At 45.0% G+C, this 15,914-nt stretch overlaps 1 protein-coding gene across 6 annotated transcripts in view; it reads right to left on the bottom strand.

Annotated features, from left to right (window-relative positions):
• CHD7 (chromodomain helicase DNA binding protein 7) overlaps positions 1–15,098 on the bottom strand; it is a 188,033-nt gene extending 172,935 nt beyond the window's left edge. For 4 of the 6 annotated variants that reach the window (XM_054499521.2, XM_054499523.2, XM_054499522.2 and 1 more), the window contains exon 1: positions 14,765–15,098. The gene's annotated coding sequence lies outside the window, so the exon portion shown is untranslated. Of the gene's footprint in view, positions 1–13,612; positions 13,812–14,059; positions 14,210–14,764 lie in introns of those variants that run through there. The other 2 variants (XM_063668802.1, XM_063668801.1) reach the window with 2 other exon arrangements.
• Between the last annotated feature and the right edge of the window lie 816 nt (positions 15,099–15,914).

Below are 15,914 nucleotides of genomic sequence, written 5' to 3'. Positions count from 1 at the left end.
CGGGGACTCACAGGAGCAAGCAGCTCCTCCCCAAAAGGCCTTCAGCTGCTAGTTGGATCACTTTCCCTTGGATATAACATTATGCTATTGACATTGTTGTGCTAACCTACAAAAGCACTGGGCTAACCCACGGTGTCCCGCCAGTGCCTAACCATAATAAAGCTACCATGGGAAAATGTGTTCCAATCAGACGTCAGGAATGTGGTAATGGGTTTGAGCAGGCCAGAATAACTCACCTCCTCTTCCCACCCACATTCTAATCCAGCTGGGAGAGGGCTGAGCAGGGGCTAGCACCTCGGTCACTGAGGAGGCCAGGGAAGGACAGGCCACAGGCACAGGGCAAACTTGCCCTGCCCAAGACAGGGAGCCTGGACACTAAACTGTTGGGGCTCAGCAGCAACAGAGGTCTTGCCTGTGGAAGGCATCCCACAAGCCCTGCCAGAGGAGCCGAGCTGCAGGGGGGACCCTCTCTCTGCAGGTGCCCCAAGGAAGGCTGAGCGGCAGGAGCAATGGGGTGGCAAGGTCTGAAGGGCGCAGCAGACAGACAGGGACTTGTTCCACAGGAGAGCAGGAAGGAAGCAAGGAAAGGGTCCCCCTAACATGGGTCTTTGCTGTACTCTCCCCACCCGTGCCAGTTGACAGTGACCATAATGACCTAGCAGGCTTGGGACCGCGTTCTGACCGCCAAGGGGGTGTCGGGGAGGGCACAACATAGTGGAGGGAACAAAGATGCCAACAGGCCAGGACACAGGAAGTGGAGTCTGGAGCAGCCCATCAGCTGGGTCGCCAGGACCTGATATCACCAGTGCAGACTTGCAGTGCAGAGCTTAAGTTCAAGAGAAAGGGCTGGGCTTGAAGTTTCACACTTTTCTTTCGTGCTTTTGCAGGAAGAAGGAGTTGTTATGATGACTTTGGTTTAAACAGATTGGGAACATTAAGGATAGGAGTTTGGGGGAGATAAGAGAAATAAGAATACAGACGTAGGAGGTAGTAGCAAATGAGTTTGCTGTGGGCCTGAACTAGACCCAGAGGATGCCAGGATCAAACCCCTGAGAACAGGCTATATTTAGAGGGTAGGAAGAAAAGGAATAAGGAACTGAGGCAGCATGAAAGGGAAAGCTCAGGACCCTAATGACGCCTTGGGCCAAGGTCCAGGATAACCTGAGGTGTCAGGAAGAGGGGTGGTCAGTATGGCCTCTATCCAAAAGGGAGGGGAATGGGGGAAGGGCCAGGAAAAAAGCTGCCTTATGTGCTTCCTTTATGCCTTTCATATAAGCATCCTGTCTTACACAAAATTATGCTAACAAGTCCTCCAAGAAAGCACTAACCTACTCACTAAATTACCTTTTAAGATGATTCTCATTTTAAATGTATTATATGCATGTGGAAATAACACTGGCTTGAAATGGTTGCCCCAAAATAGTTACTGTAGCTTAATAAACCTATTAGCTTTGCAGACATCTACCATTTAAACCAGAACTATATACAAAACAAGCTTTTAACTACTCAGTGGTAGAAATGAAAATAAAATTTAACAAATAAATACAAAGCAATCTATCTTCTACCCTTTTAGCACCACCTTTAAAGACTATGGTTTCAAACTCTTAATCAGTCATCCATCTTCACCTTTATAGTAATTAGTGTGTCACACAGCAGCCACATTCAGTTACATGTAAGAGAATAACATAACTTGCAATATTCCAAAATATACTGTAAGAATTTTTGCAATTCTTATAATATGAATGATGGACAAGCATATTCCTTGCCATTTTCTAAACTTTTCATATTTCCAAAGTACGTTCATTCCATAACATATTGGTCTAACCACATTGCTTCACAAGTTTCAGAGTACATCAGAAGCACCTTGATAAAAATTCAGATTCTAGATGACCCAGGGAGATTTAATTTAATAAATCTGGTGTGGAGTTGAGGAATCTGCATTTTTAACAAGCACCCTAAGTGACTGTCTAATTCTAACTCCCAATAAATATCTATTTTTTCAGGCATTCTAAACTTACCAGATAAACTTTTTACAAATTCCACAGGGTCTTTAAAATAATCTAAAACAAACCCATTTTACGAGTTTCTTGGAGAAAACAGGTAAGAAAGTTACCTCGGTCCAGCTCACTATTCTAATCTTCCTTAAAGACCAATGGATGCATTATTTCTGCAAAACAACTCTGTACCTTCTTAATCCTGGTGAGGTGGAAGGGAGGAGTGGGTAAGAACATTAGCTGCAGGACTGAGGCAGAAGCCCAGGCTCAGAGACAATCATTCCCTCCTCCCCATGCAACTCAAGTACCGACTACGACTTTACTTTTTCTGCCTGGGGGATAATGGACAAGCACCTTCTAAGCACCTGTCTCAAAACAGTGAGAAAAGGGGGATGGGGGTTCCGTACACGAAGTAGAGTATCAGGAGAGTAAAAGATGCACAAGTAAACTGTATAAATATATGAATTAATGCTTTAATGCCTTGAATAAAAAGACTCGTTTTTCTTACCTCTCGCCTAGTATTAGGTGAAACAAGTCAAATCACTCACTAGATCAACAGCAGGCTGAAGCAGTGTTATAAAGAAGTAAAGAGTCATGTTACAGGTTTGCCAAATAAAGACACTATTATTGTTGATATTATTATGGTAGTGATCCATAAAGAATAATGTCGGCTGGGCACAAACACCTGTAATCCCAGCACTGTGGGAGACCGAGGTGGATCAGCTGAGGTGAGGAGTTCGAGACCAGCCTAGCCAACATGGCGAAACCCTATCTCTACTAAAAATATAAAGATTAGCCAGGAGTGGTGGCACACACCTGTAATCCCAGCTACTCGGGAGGCTGAGGCACAAGAATTGCTTGAACCCAGAAGATGGAGGTGGGCAGTGAGCCGAGATCACGCCACTGCACTCCAGCCTGGGAGACAGAGCAAGACTCCGTCAAAAAGAAAGAAAGAAAACAAAGAAAGATGCCAATGACATGGGCAGCTCCCTGACCTGAAAATACTGAGCTGCAGAAAATGACAGGGAGTCGGCGACTGTCAACCATTCTGCTAGGTATGGCCTGGGTTTTTGTGCCACTCCCATAGCCCAACCATTCACCACACCAAGACAACAGTAAAACAACAACAAAAATGAAAATTGTGGTGCTACGGCAGTGGCACTGCCTGCCAGCCAGCAATTCAGCTATAGCAGTATCACCACCTGTGTGCTCCACAGTGTGGGGAAATTACTTATGTCCTTGAATTGTGTCCTTATTAATGTACTTGACAGCATGTAAGACAGTTTTCCTTATGCTGCTGGCCTTTAGCAGCTAAATGGAAGGCTCTTAGCACCCCAGAGTAGCCACAAAGTTCCCTATAAAACTGGAGGTTTGCTTCATACACCAGCCCAGATGTTTGTTTATTTTTTATTTTTTTTTAATAAGTGGGAACCCTGAAAAGTTAACATACTAAATCTGGTGATAAACACAGCTCTGAAAATTAACACAATTAAGACAAATATTAAAATATTAAGTGCACCAAAAATAGCAAAATTTACATTTTAAGTAGAGGCTTATCATACTCAAGCTAATCAACAGTTTATTCAAAATTGTGAAAAGAAAAAAACTATAAACATGTACAAAATCCAAAAATACACCATCATAGACTATTCGTGTGGGAGAAAGCAGTATTAAGACTTGGGATTTTTTTTTTTTAATCCCCTGGCAAAGGAACATCCACCCACCCTGTAACATATAAGACTACTGATTTATACATTTGAACTCTATATCTATTTGAGAGTATGACTGAGTGTATGACTGTGGAAGACAGTCTGTTGTCCTGTGTGTTCACAGAGGCAGTATGCAAATATTTCACGGAGGCTGCATATTCACACAAGTTAACGCAAATACGAGGAACAAGTACTGTGATCTAGAGCCAAGTGGTATCCTGAGTTTTTTCGAAGACAACTCTAGTCCTGTGCAGCGAGATAAAGATGCTAAGTGAATTACATCTTGGATAAACACTGAGAGAAACTTTGAGGAAGTCAATTCTGTAATAAGCTGAACACTTTGATGTCGGCTACGTCTTGGACTGATAAGTGAAAACAGGGTTGGAGCACTACTAAGTCTTGTAATGAGCATGTGTCTTTCAGGTTGAAAATGTCTCCCATTGATAAGATACAACATCTGAGAAAAGAGGCCTCACTGACTATAATCTGTTAACAGACACCGTTCCGCCTCTCGATTTTTCTCCAGGAGCTGGTGCTAGAAAGTGCAGGTGTGTAAGATCATGATGTTTGTTGTTCCTATCCTTCTAAGACCTAGGTTGTTTTGATGGGACTATCCAAAGCAATTTCTGCAGAGCAGTTAATGCTACAGGCTGTTAAATGAGCCTGTCCTGCTTTGAGTCCCAACACTACTCATTAAAAACTATGATCTTAGACAAATTTATTAAACAACCTCCTCACCTGTAAAATAGCAATTATTGTTCCTACCTCAGCATTTTGACTAATCCTACTTTAGGATTCAGCAAAAATAGTTCATGTAAATAGCTTAGCAAAATGCTAAGTGACACAAACTTTATGCTCCACAAATGTTAGCTACTGACATCAACCCCTTGGAGTCACTGTTCTTTTAAAACTTTTGATATTGATACAGTTGCAAACTTGCAGTAAAGTTAGAATAGTACCAGGATCTCCCATAAATCCACACGTTATCAGTTATTTACTTTTTGACTCATTTATTTTGTTACTCCAAGTCATTTTCAAGTAAAGAAATAGAATAGAATGAAATGAAAATTGTCTATACTCCATCTCTTCCATTTCCCTGCCAATCTGGATAGCAGTGAGATTCTAAGTAGGCTACCCCAGAGCCTTCCCTTTTCTAAGAAACCTTCTTATGTTCTAGTTGCTAATCACAACCCTGACCCCAACCCAAGCCTACTCCCATTTCAGATACCATCTTGTCTCCTCTTTACATGGTAAAGAGAACCTGGGAGGAAGGGACTGAGGAATCAAAGCTTCTGAGATTTGAGAATCTGGAGCTCCTATAGATTTTGAGAACACCCTGTGACCTCTGGTCTAAATCAGAAAACCGTAATATCCCAGAGCTGATCAAACATGCCTACACCACTGATCATCTAGGATAACATCACCCACCATGTTTGGAGAATTGCAGATTTGGGACAAAGAAGAAATGACTGTTTCACTAGAAGGACAGCCATAACTCTGGTAGGAGATGAACATCTTCAGGACAAGAGATTAGCACTCCCTCAAACCTGTCACTTTTAGTACCTGGGATATCTGAATCAACTCTATATAATCAACAAGAGAATTAGGCAAATAACATCTAGTTGCACTGATGGACAAAGGTACATAAAGATGTTATTTTCAAATGTCTTCTCCTGAAGAAAAATGAAAATTGTGTAGCCAGTCACCATTTTAGGCCACTCATTCTTGTCCAGTCATCTGTAGGATTATGGTTTGAGGGACTTTTTAAAACAAAAGTAAAATCAATACATATGATTTGATAAGTTCAATGATTAAACTGAACTAATAAAAATAGTAACTACTCAATGAATATGCCATATGCTATACCAAGTGTGTTAGGTAGAGTATCTCACTTAATCTTCACCATAATCCTGGGCAGTTAGGAGAATTTATTATATCCATTTTTATGATTCACACCCTTATCCATCTGACATCAAAACTCAAATTCTCAGCCGCCTCAGAAGGCAACCTCCACAAGAACAACTCTTCTCCTCATCTCCATGTGAGTAGAAGGGCCTTAAGTGTGAAAGGCAAGGACCTGGTCGTTTTAGGTACAAAGACATCCCATGACATATGGCCCCACAACTACAGCAGGCACCAACAGAGGAAGTACAGAAAAAAATAGCCTGGGCTGGTAAGACACAGCAATAGGTAGCATCACAGCATGGCATGGATATTTTTAACACACCTTTGTCTATTAAGACAGCAACAATGCAAGCTCCAGAGCTGGTCTAGGTGGCAACAGCAGCACGATGCTTATGTACACAGATTGTGGAGTCTAGCTCATCTGGATTCAAATTCCTCCTCCACCACGTGCTAGAAATGTATGGCCCTGGGTAATTTAACTTCTCATCCCTTTTAGTCTCCTCATCTGTAAAACAGGGATAATAATTCTACCTATTACCTAGAGTTGCTTTGATGAGGAAATGAAATGATCCATGACAACACTCAGCTGGGTAACTACCCAACTGGAAATAACAGCCAGTCATTATGGTTATTACTGTTATTTTTAATATTGTTTTATTATTTCTGCACTATTTTACTTGATTGGCCCAACATATACTTAAGGGTGGGGTACACTGTTAATCAAGATTTTGAAATTCTCAAGATGAATATGCATGATTTTTCTTGCAAGATCGGTACACTTGCGATTAATGAAAGCAAAATTTCAAGCACAAACGAGGCCAAGTATACAAGAACATAAAACACTTTAACAAAAACTTTTAAAAAATTATTTAAGGATGTGGGCTTAACAATTTCAATATAGTGCCAGTTCTAACCATAAATAATTGCTAGGCTTATACACTTCAAAATACATCACCAACTGGGGTATTTTTTTAAATCATATTCCTGTGCTCAAACTGATTTTATTATTCACTTAGTATGCTAGCAAGCACTGCCTTGGAAACTAAAGGCATGCTTATAATTCTTCAAGGGACTTCTCACTATTTGACTGCTTAGTATTATGTTAAAGATGTTTAATAGTTTTTAGGTGTGTTGAAATAATATGCACATTTGCTAATTATGTTTTAAATATCAACAGATTTCTAAAATGTTGATGTAACACGGCACAGTGGTGCATGCCAGTAATCCCAGCTACTTGGGAGGCTGAGGCAGGAAAAGCCTTTGAGCTCAGGAATTAGAATCCAGCCTGGACAGTATTGTAAGATCCCATCACGAAAACGAAACAAAACAAAAATGGAAAACAAATAGAATGTTTGTGGTTTCTTTCAAAATGATGAAAAGAGGACACAGTGGCCTCTAAAAAGTTAAAGTAGTTCCCCAAACTTGCTGCAGAACTAGAAAGAAAATTAACTACTAAGGTGCCATGTACCCTTTTTTAGACATACTGCAAATATGGTATAGAAATCTGACTGTTTTACACTGAGGATACTAGGGAAAGGAAGTGATGTGTCCAAACTAACACATGTGTCTAATTCCATGCCCTTCCCTACACAAAGGCTACGTGTGGAAACCCAGGTCGCACATGGTCCCTGCTCAGCAGCAGATGGCTATTTGCCCAACCTCATCCTGATGAAATACATAGTGGAAAACTCAAATCCACCACATGACCTCTGCTGCCTCCTCAGCCACTGCAGATGCCAGGAGAGAAGGCAGGCCCCGAAGAAGCATCCCCTCTATTCTTCCATTAAAGCCACATCCACAGGGGCCTGCATGTGCCTTTCCATTCGATGTCTACACCTCTTAGAAATGATCTCTTACACCCTAAGAATACACTGCTGGATGGACCTAATGACAGAATGTATTTTAAAGGGTTTTTTTTTTTTTTAAGAAAAACTGGCAAGTTGAAGAAATAGTATTAGATATAAATTGCCACAGAGTAGTTGGCACAAGCCCATCTGAAGCTGAAGTTAGTGCACCAAGTTTTCCTGCCATTCCACACGTGGAAACATTACTTCTCCAGAATTTAAGCTTATTCAAATAATCACTCAAAACTACTGCAGGTGAAGGTAAACTTTCACATGAAGCATGTCCCTACAAACAACGCAAGACAGGAAGGAACCCAGAAGACTTGACTGAGTCACAATGGCCACCAGAAAGGCCCATGAGGAACACACAATGACAATAAAAGTATCTTTGAAACAGACCCCTAATTAAAGACACTGAGTCCCAGGAAGGTTATCTTTATGCATACAGGAACAAAATTTGATCTATAACAAAAAGGATAACATTATCACCCATATTACCTGGCAAACACAAAAATACAAATACTTCCCTAAAAAAGCTTCAAAATTACTGTCCCGTATTTTCATAATTTATCTTATATAACATTAACGTCAGCAATTCAGAAGCTTTTCTGGGTGTAACAGCATCGCTCATTTGCCACCAGCAACCATGCTTTACAAACTACTTTTCATAATAACCGAACAAAGTAACTTTGAAGGTAATTTACTTATTAAACTGGTTTATACATACTCCACTAAAAACCAGGTAAGTATTCTGATAAACATTGGTATTCTTCTCCACATTTATTTAAATAATGTATTCACTCCTTCCTTGCTTCTGTATGACTACAACCATCTTCTAAAATACAACTCTCTCCGAGGGAGACTGCAGCCCTGAGAACATGGGGGACCTGCCACCCACGTGCCGGGAACCCAAAGACCTTGCCCTAATATGTGACTAGCAACAGAAAGCAGCCTCCGTAAGGGGAGATACAGAAGAACAAAATGTGCCAAGGTCTGGTTACCACAGGATTCTACGCTCAACCTGGAATGAGCAAACTCCTACAAAGTGCTATGTATCAGGCAAGTAACAAGCAAAGTGCTATGTATTCAGCAAGTAAGGCTTCCCTCCCCTCTTCCATTTCACTGAACCCATTCACATTCCTTGATGGACTCCCCACGTCCAACATCTTTTGGTTAAAGCTAGCAGATTACTTTTTTTAAAGTTCTGGAATGCCGCTAGCAATGCAAACGATAAAACAACGTTATCATGGTCCATTATCAGCTACTTCAATCATATGCTACAAAAACTCATGAGCTTCCTTCTCAAATCTTCGGCAAATCTGATTCTTGCCTCTGTGAATAGGATCAATAGCCAACCAGCCCACCAGGGAACATGCTAGAAACCTATATGCCCTGAGATCTCCCTCTTGAGAGCGCGTGTATCCCCAAGTCCTATTCGTTGAAACTGTTAAATATCTCTCAAATCTGTCCATTTCTCTCCATCCCCATGGCCACCACCAATCTAGTCCAAATCATTGTGATTTCCCCATCCCACAGAACACAACAAAAGCAGGCAGGATATTGTCTGCAACCTACTGTCCTCTCAGCACCCACCAATTCAATCTTCTTCAAAACACAACTCTGCTCGTGTCAAATGCTGCTTAACACTCATCAGTGGTTCCTACTGCTTTTTTCAAAAATCCGAAATTCGATATCCTGGAAGCCCTGACCAAGTTGGATACTGCCTGCCTCGAGTCTCATCTTGCAGTTGAGTGCCTCAAACATACAGCCTCACTGCAGGTGAGGGGCACTGCCTGAAGTGCCCTCACCCCTTCTTCTACCATCATACAGATGGCAATGCTAAAGCCACTTCCTAAGGGGTAATACCCCACCCAACTGACGGAATCCCCAAGTCTTAAGCTCTCACTCCTCCTGGCACCCACTGCATCACACCTATGACCTTACAGTAGCTCTAGTTTTTGTGTGAGTTTACCATGTCTTCTCATGTCATCACTATATTGCCAATTCATAGCATTGCATCTTTCAGGTAGCAGGTACCCAACAAACAGCCGAATCAGTGAGGAAAACCACAGATGAAACAGGAAGACTAATCACAGTCCAGATTCTGTGGCCATGAAAGCCAATCCTGACATGCACAGAGGAAGCAAGGCTCAAAGGGTCACTTTAAAAAGTGCCTTAGATTCCACATTAGCATAAGCAAACAAGCCTGAGAGTGAATCAGCCTGTACTGACAAGTTAAGTTTCTTCATAAATATCTACATTATTTTTTACTTTTAAAAAGACATTTCTAATTTTCAAAGTAAAAGCAGAACAGAAACCCCAAAAAAATCCTCCTCTGAAAAAACAATCATGTTTGCAGTCAGTCACCTAACATTAGTTAAAACGCAACAGGAATCTAGTTATGGTGATCAATACATGCATCTAAAGTGAAAACAGTTGTCGAATCTTGAAATAATTATCTCTGCATTTTTTCTAAATGGATAATCACAATTTAAAAAAAAAACCCTCCAAAAACAGAAGCAAATTATTGTTGGTTTAGGAACACCTTTAAGAGTTATGTTGTCCTATGCTGTAGGATTCTAAAGCCTAAAGGTACTTTTGAGTCAGAACATGAGCAAGAGCTGTACTCTTCCAGAGCCAACAAAGACAAGGCCAGCACCCCTCCTGCACCCGCACGATGCTAGGCACCAGGAAGACAACTGTAACTGAGATAAGCTCTGCAACAGTGGGTGGCCAGTCAGAAGCAGTTCATTAAATTAATCTCTCTGGGCTTTAGTTTCTTCATCTGTAAAATGAGAAAGTTCAACTAGCTCTCTAAGGTCCTCACACTCTAAATATCCAATCATTCTCTAATGAGTATAAAATGAATTTTTATTTGACAATATCATTACAACTTCCTGTTTCTATTTCTTCTTTTTATCATGCAGATGTGATTTCATTTACAATTTTTAATCTATTGACAAAAATAAAATATGGACACCTAGTCATGGCGTTTTAAATTACCTTCCTAGCGCTTAACAACCACCATAATCAGCCAAGGACCTCTGCCATCACTGCAACCTGAGTGATAACCAAATTGATATAAATCATTCCATCTTTGTATTTTTTGTAGAAAAACTAAGCGATTATTGATTCTCAATTTCTTTTATATTTTAACATCAGTCACCTTCGAATGTCAACAATTTTTTTAAAGACTAAATAATAAAGTTTTATAGAGAAAGGGGAAAATAGTATCTCCTGAACTAATGAATCTATAATGGTTTTGGAAACCTGTCTAGAAAAATGCTAAATTCTGAATTTCCAATCGCATGAAAAGAACAAATCTTTTTTAAGATACACAAATATGCCCACATGAGTGAACAAGACAATTGAAAGGGTCCCATAGAGCCAATATATTGCTGACATCATCTTAATATCACCTAAGATGTTCCTTCTCCATCCTTTTTGGTGATTTTAGCTATGTGACTATGTGCTTACTTTTTACATGTAGAAATCATTTGCTGAAAAAGAATCACTGTCTTACAAAGTTGAAGTTTTAAGAGCCATTTGCTCAGACCTGACTAAACATTTTTATTCTTGCAATGCCATATTTATATTAGATGTTTCTAAGATGGCCATGGTGTCTGCTATCAAACCCAAAAGGTTGTATTTAGTTAATGAAAGATGAAAGATAACTATTACTTATAAGTTTATCTTAAAAGTCAAATGTGAATATTTGTTTACCTATAGAACTGCTATTAGACGGTACACTCCCTGAGGGAAAGTACTGCCTTTTATTGTTTTAACCATGGAAGGCTTGCCAAGGTTTGCTGAATCAAAATTAACTAAAGGCATGGTGACTGTGTGGCAAGCAAACTTTTTCAAGCATATGGAATACAATGCTGTAATCTTAGGTTTGAAAGAACTACACTAACTTGGCACTTACATTGCTTTTATGGGTTACACAGCAGGCACACAGAAGCATTTACAGTGTATTCTCTCATAACAAAATATTTCTGTTATTTTGACCTAACTGCTTAAAAACTATAACATGTTATTGACTTCGCATCTGTATGAAGAAACGGTTGTAACATTTCCTTGATGTTACTGTATTTAAAAGGTACTCTTCATGGGTATTCATTTTAACTCAATAAAAGTAAGGCTAACCTAGAAACAAGACTCATTATGAAAAAAGTTTAGGAAATGTTCCTGTAAGTTGAACTGATTAAAAACTAGACCAAATACTGGTGAATCTATGAAAGTACTATTTTCAAACTAAGTTACTGAATACGTTGTTATAAATTTGACTTCTATATTTTCAACTTGGGAAAAAAAGTTATTTCTTTCCTTGAAAGAGGAAAATATTTGGGTTTTTAAACATTACCGATACAACCACTCTATCATTCCTGTATTGTGCCTTCCATGTTAAAACATATAAAAGAAAGTAATTTTTTTAAAAAACTAATTTAAAAATAAGGCCATTGATTAAACGAATATAATAATTTAAAACTCATATACCAGTCTTTTAAAATTATAATTCATTTCTTATCTGAAAACTCATTTGAATCGCGAAAGCATAAACCCAGGATACAATTCAACATGGTTCAATTTGGTCACTCTAACAGGAGAAAAAATTAGAAAATATAAAGAGAATAAAACCCACAGTGCTGGAAAACAATCCCAATTCTTGAGTACCAGGATACGGAAATTCACCTGTTACAAGCCTGACAAAAATCCATTATGTCCTTTTATCAGCAGATTACCAAAAAAGAGAATGCCATATTTCCACTATTGGGCAAAATAAGAAAATTTAGCTTCTAAAATTTGCTGCTCAAGCCTTTACCCATTTCCAAATTATTTTACTTTATAACTTTTTTCTACAAGACAGATTTTTCAGGGAAAATAAACTTTTCCTGAGCAAACTGGAAGACATAAAATGTCTCCTACTTATTACCTAGAAAGGCAAACCAAGTCCTACTCCATGCCCCAAGCATCTAGCTTTCAGCCTCTTTATTATCATTGTCAATGAATGGGCCCCAGTCAAATGAAAGCTGCCATTTTAGGGTAAAGACTGGAGGGCTTCTGTTGTGCAACAGCAAGACAAAAACACTGCGCGACAGATGTACTCTGGGGGCTGGGAGAAGGATTCAACTTCGTAAAATCACTGCTCAAGTTATTTCTGAAATAGGAATTACCTTGTACTTAGACATTACTGCAATCTAAACGTAATTATAACTGGGATAAATCAGGTAACCATGCTGCTAAAGTCACAGTCACTAAGATATTTTTTGTCATCCTTAGACAAGATCAGTGAAGAAATAAAGACACGTATTTTGTTTCCTCTTTGATTACTACGTATACTGAGTACTCCCTCCCTTACCGAGAGAGAACTGGGGTGAAATAACACTCAACCCCTTAGAAAGGTATCGCCCACTGCAAAGACGGCTTAAATTAAAATTTTTAGAAAATAAAAAATCAGGGCCTCACAAAATCCTTTAAAAATAAATTAAGACATGTAAGGTATTCCAGAAATTAAGCCCCCAAAAGAGACACTTTTTAAGATAAGTTATTTAAATCGATTTCTAGATAATATACAATGGGAAACTAAAAAGTATACTTAGCAAGTGGAGCGCTGGATAGTGTATCTAATTCTAGCAATTCAAAAGGAAACTCTCTCCATGTGGGTTGCTACTTTTCTTTTGTCCATTGTCTGTTCAGAAGAGGGGGAAAAAAACTAGTTTAAACCAAGGCGTGAGCAGTCTCTAAAAGTGACCTCCAGGAAAAGAGTCCGACCCATAGCAGGAGCACTCTCCGCGCCGCTCGCTTCACGGGGGCGCTCACAAAGCGGGCGGCCGGCCGGGAGTTTGGGGTGCGCTCCCACGGCTCCGGGCTCCTCGAGGCAGAGCCATCCGGAGAAAGGCGGCTCGGTAATGATGGCTGCTCGGGGCCGGCGGCTCCTTCCCCAGAGCCTCCCGACCAGCGCCCCCACCCCCGCCCGGGATACGCCGTCGCCCCCCTCCAGCGACCTCGCCAGCCCCGCGCCGCCGCGCCCGCCCCGCACCGCAGCCCAGCCGGTGCCTGCGCCCCCGCCCGAGCCCCGCGCCCCCAGCGAGCCCAATCCCCGGTGCGAACCAAACAAACAACGCGTCCCCCACCGCCCTCCTTTCCTCTCCCCGCTGACCGCTTGGCCTCCAGCCACCTCGGCCGTTCACGCTCCAAGCCGCGGCTCTCTGCGAGGGCAGAGCGCACCCGGGTCACCTCGGGGGCCACCTGGTGACCACCCCCCACTAGCGCTGACCCCCGGCGGGTTGGGGGGCGGGGGAGCCGAGTTGCGTTGGAAGGTTAAAGTCGCTATTATGCAGCTGCCGCCGCCGGCGGCCCGGCCAGCCCGACAAGGTGGGGTCCCCTCCTCGCCGCGCCTCCCGGCGCTCGCCCCGGCCCCGCTCCCTTTCTTCTCCTCCTAGCGCACTTGGGAGCCGCCGGGGAGCCCCAGGAGCCCCCAACTCCGGGCTCGCAACTCCGCGCCCGCGACCGGCACTAGCTGAGCACGGGACGCCTCCCGCGCCGCGTGTTCGCGCTGCCCCCGCCCCACGCGGCGCCCCGCGCACTTTCCCCGCCGCCGACCCACCTCGCTCGGTGGCGGTCCCCGCGCGGGCTGGCGCCGCCACGTCGGGAGGGACGCACTTTGTTCGCGCCGGTGCGGCCGCAGCTCCCGGCGAGCGCGGCGTGGTCGGTCCGGAGCGGGGGGCGGGGGCGGGAGGCGGGGGTCGCCGCCGTCCCCGAGCCGCCGCCGCCGCTGCTCAGCCACCCCGCGCCCGCGCGCCCATCGCCCGCTCGCACTTGAGTTGGAGCCCAACTTTTCCTCCTTCCTTTTTCTCTCGAATGGAGCCGGCAACTCGTGCTCGGCGCCGGCGGGAGGAAACGCGCTCGCGCTCCCCCGCGCGCAGACACGCTCCCTCCTGTCCCCCATACCCCCCCCCACGCCGGCAGCACAACAAAAAGCCATTTACATGCGAGGAAGTGACCCTCGGCCGCACCGCGCGCCCCCGCCGCCGCCGGCCCCGCGGACGCAGGCAAAAGTTGGGGCGCCGGGCGGCGCTCGGGGCGCGGGTTCGGGCCCCGCGGGCGGCGACGCCGGCGACACTGCGCGGGCGGCGCTGCGCTCCTGCGCTGGCCCCGGCCCCCTCCCGCCCTCGCCCCTCGCCCCTCGCCCCGCACACGCCCAACTCCTCGCTCCCAACTCCTCGCGCGGCCCCGGCCCCGGCCCGGAGCGATTTCCTGCCGCCGCCACCGCCGCCCCTCCCGGGGGCGCCGGGCGAACTCTCGCGCTCACCGGGTCGGTCGGGCTCCTCCGCTGCCTAGTGCCGAGGGTAAAACAAAACGCAGGGCGGGCTCCGGAGTTGGCTCGGCAGCTGCGGCCAGGGCGCTGAATCCACGGGCACGGAGTTGGCCGGGGGCGAACGGGGCTCTGGTGAGTTTCAGGGTCTCCGGGTCCCCGGGCCGCCTCCTCCGCGGAGCTCCTTTGTGTAATTTCACTCGATTCAAGTTTAATCCGATAGTTCCCGAGCACGAGCGCGTCCGCACCACCACGGCTCAACCCCCGCGCCGCCGCCGCTGCCGCCGCCGCCGCCGCCGCCGCCGCGGCCCCAGCACGCCAGCGCCTGCGCGCGTCCGGCACGCCGCGCGCACCCGAGGCCGCGGGGCCGCGCGCGCCCGCCGCCGGCTCCCTCCGGGCCGCGCCGCGCCCGCGCCCGCGCCCGCGCGCCGCCACCTGACGTCAGGCGCGCCTGGCATAATTTATGCAAGAATTCGGCCGGGGTGGCGGAGGCCGAGGGAGAGGCCGAGAGAAAAGGGGCGGCGCGGAGCTGCAGGGCCGCGGGCCGCAAGGGCGGGCCGGGCGCCACTTCCCGTCCCCTGGCGGGCGCCGGCGCTGCAGGCGGGTCTCCCCGCCGGCCGGTGCGCTGCTGCCGCGCAGCCTTCCTTGCCCGGCTGCTCGGAGCGCTCGGCCGCGCCGCCCGGGCGCGGGCTGAAGGGGCTGCTGCCACGTCTCCCGCGCGGCACCTTCCCGGAGCCGGGTGCGCCGCCCCGGGGCAGGAAGCGGGGCTCCGCGAGGGCTGCGACCCTCCTGGCCGCGGCGAAGGGTTTCCAACGCTGCGCGGCCGGCGGCGGCCGGGGGTGACTGGCCGTCTCTGCAGTAATTATCCTTCAACTTGAAATTATTTTCCCACATGAAATTATTCGGAAGGGACAGTTCTATTCCAGATGGGTTCGTGCCTGCTTCTCCACATCGCTTTTCCCACCTCTTCGTGGATAGGACACCGGATCCACTACTTAATCAAAAAGTTTAACTAGATGGCATTGATTTTGTCGAATTTGTTACCATACCAAAAAAGAGAGAGAAGGCAGAGAGCTCAATGATTATGAAACAAAGAAATAGGATGCATGCCCATTATTAAACGTGTCGGGACTAGAATGTTTTACTC

This window comes from Pongo pygmaeus, chromosome 7 (assembly GCF_028885625.2).
Source record: "Pongo pygmaeus isolate AG05252 chromosome 7, NHGRI_mPonPyg2-v2.0_pri, whole genome shotgun sequence".
Classification (NCBI taxonomy): domain Eukaryota; kingdom Metazoa; phylum Chordata; class Mammalia; order Primates; family Hominidae; genus Pongo; species Pongo pygmaeus.
This window is presented reverse-complemented; position numbering and strand designations above follow the sequence as displayed.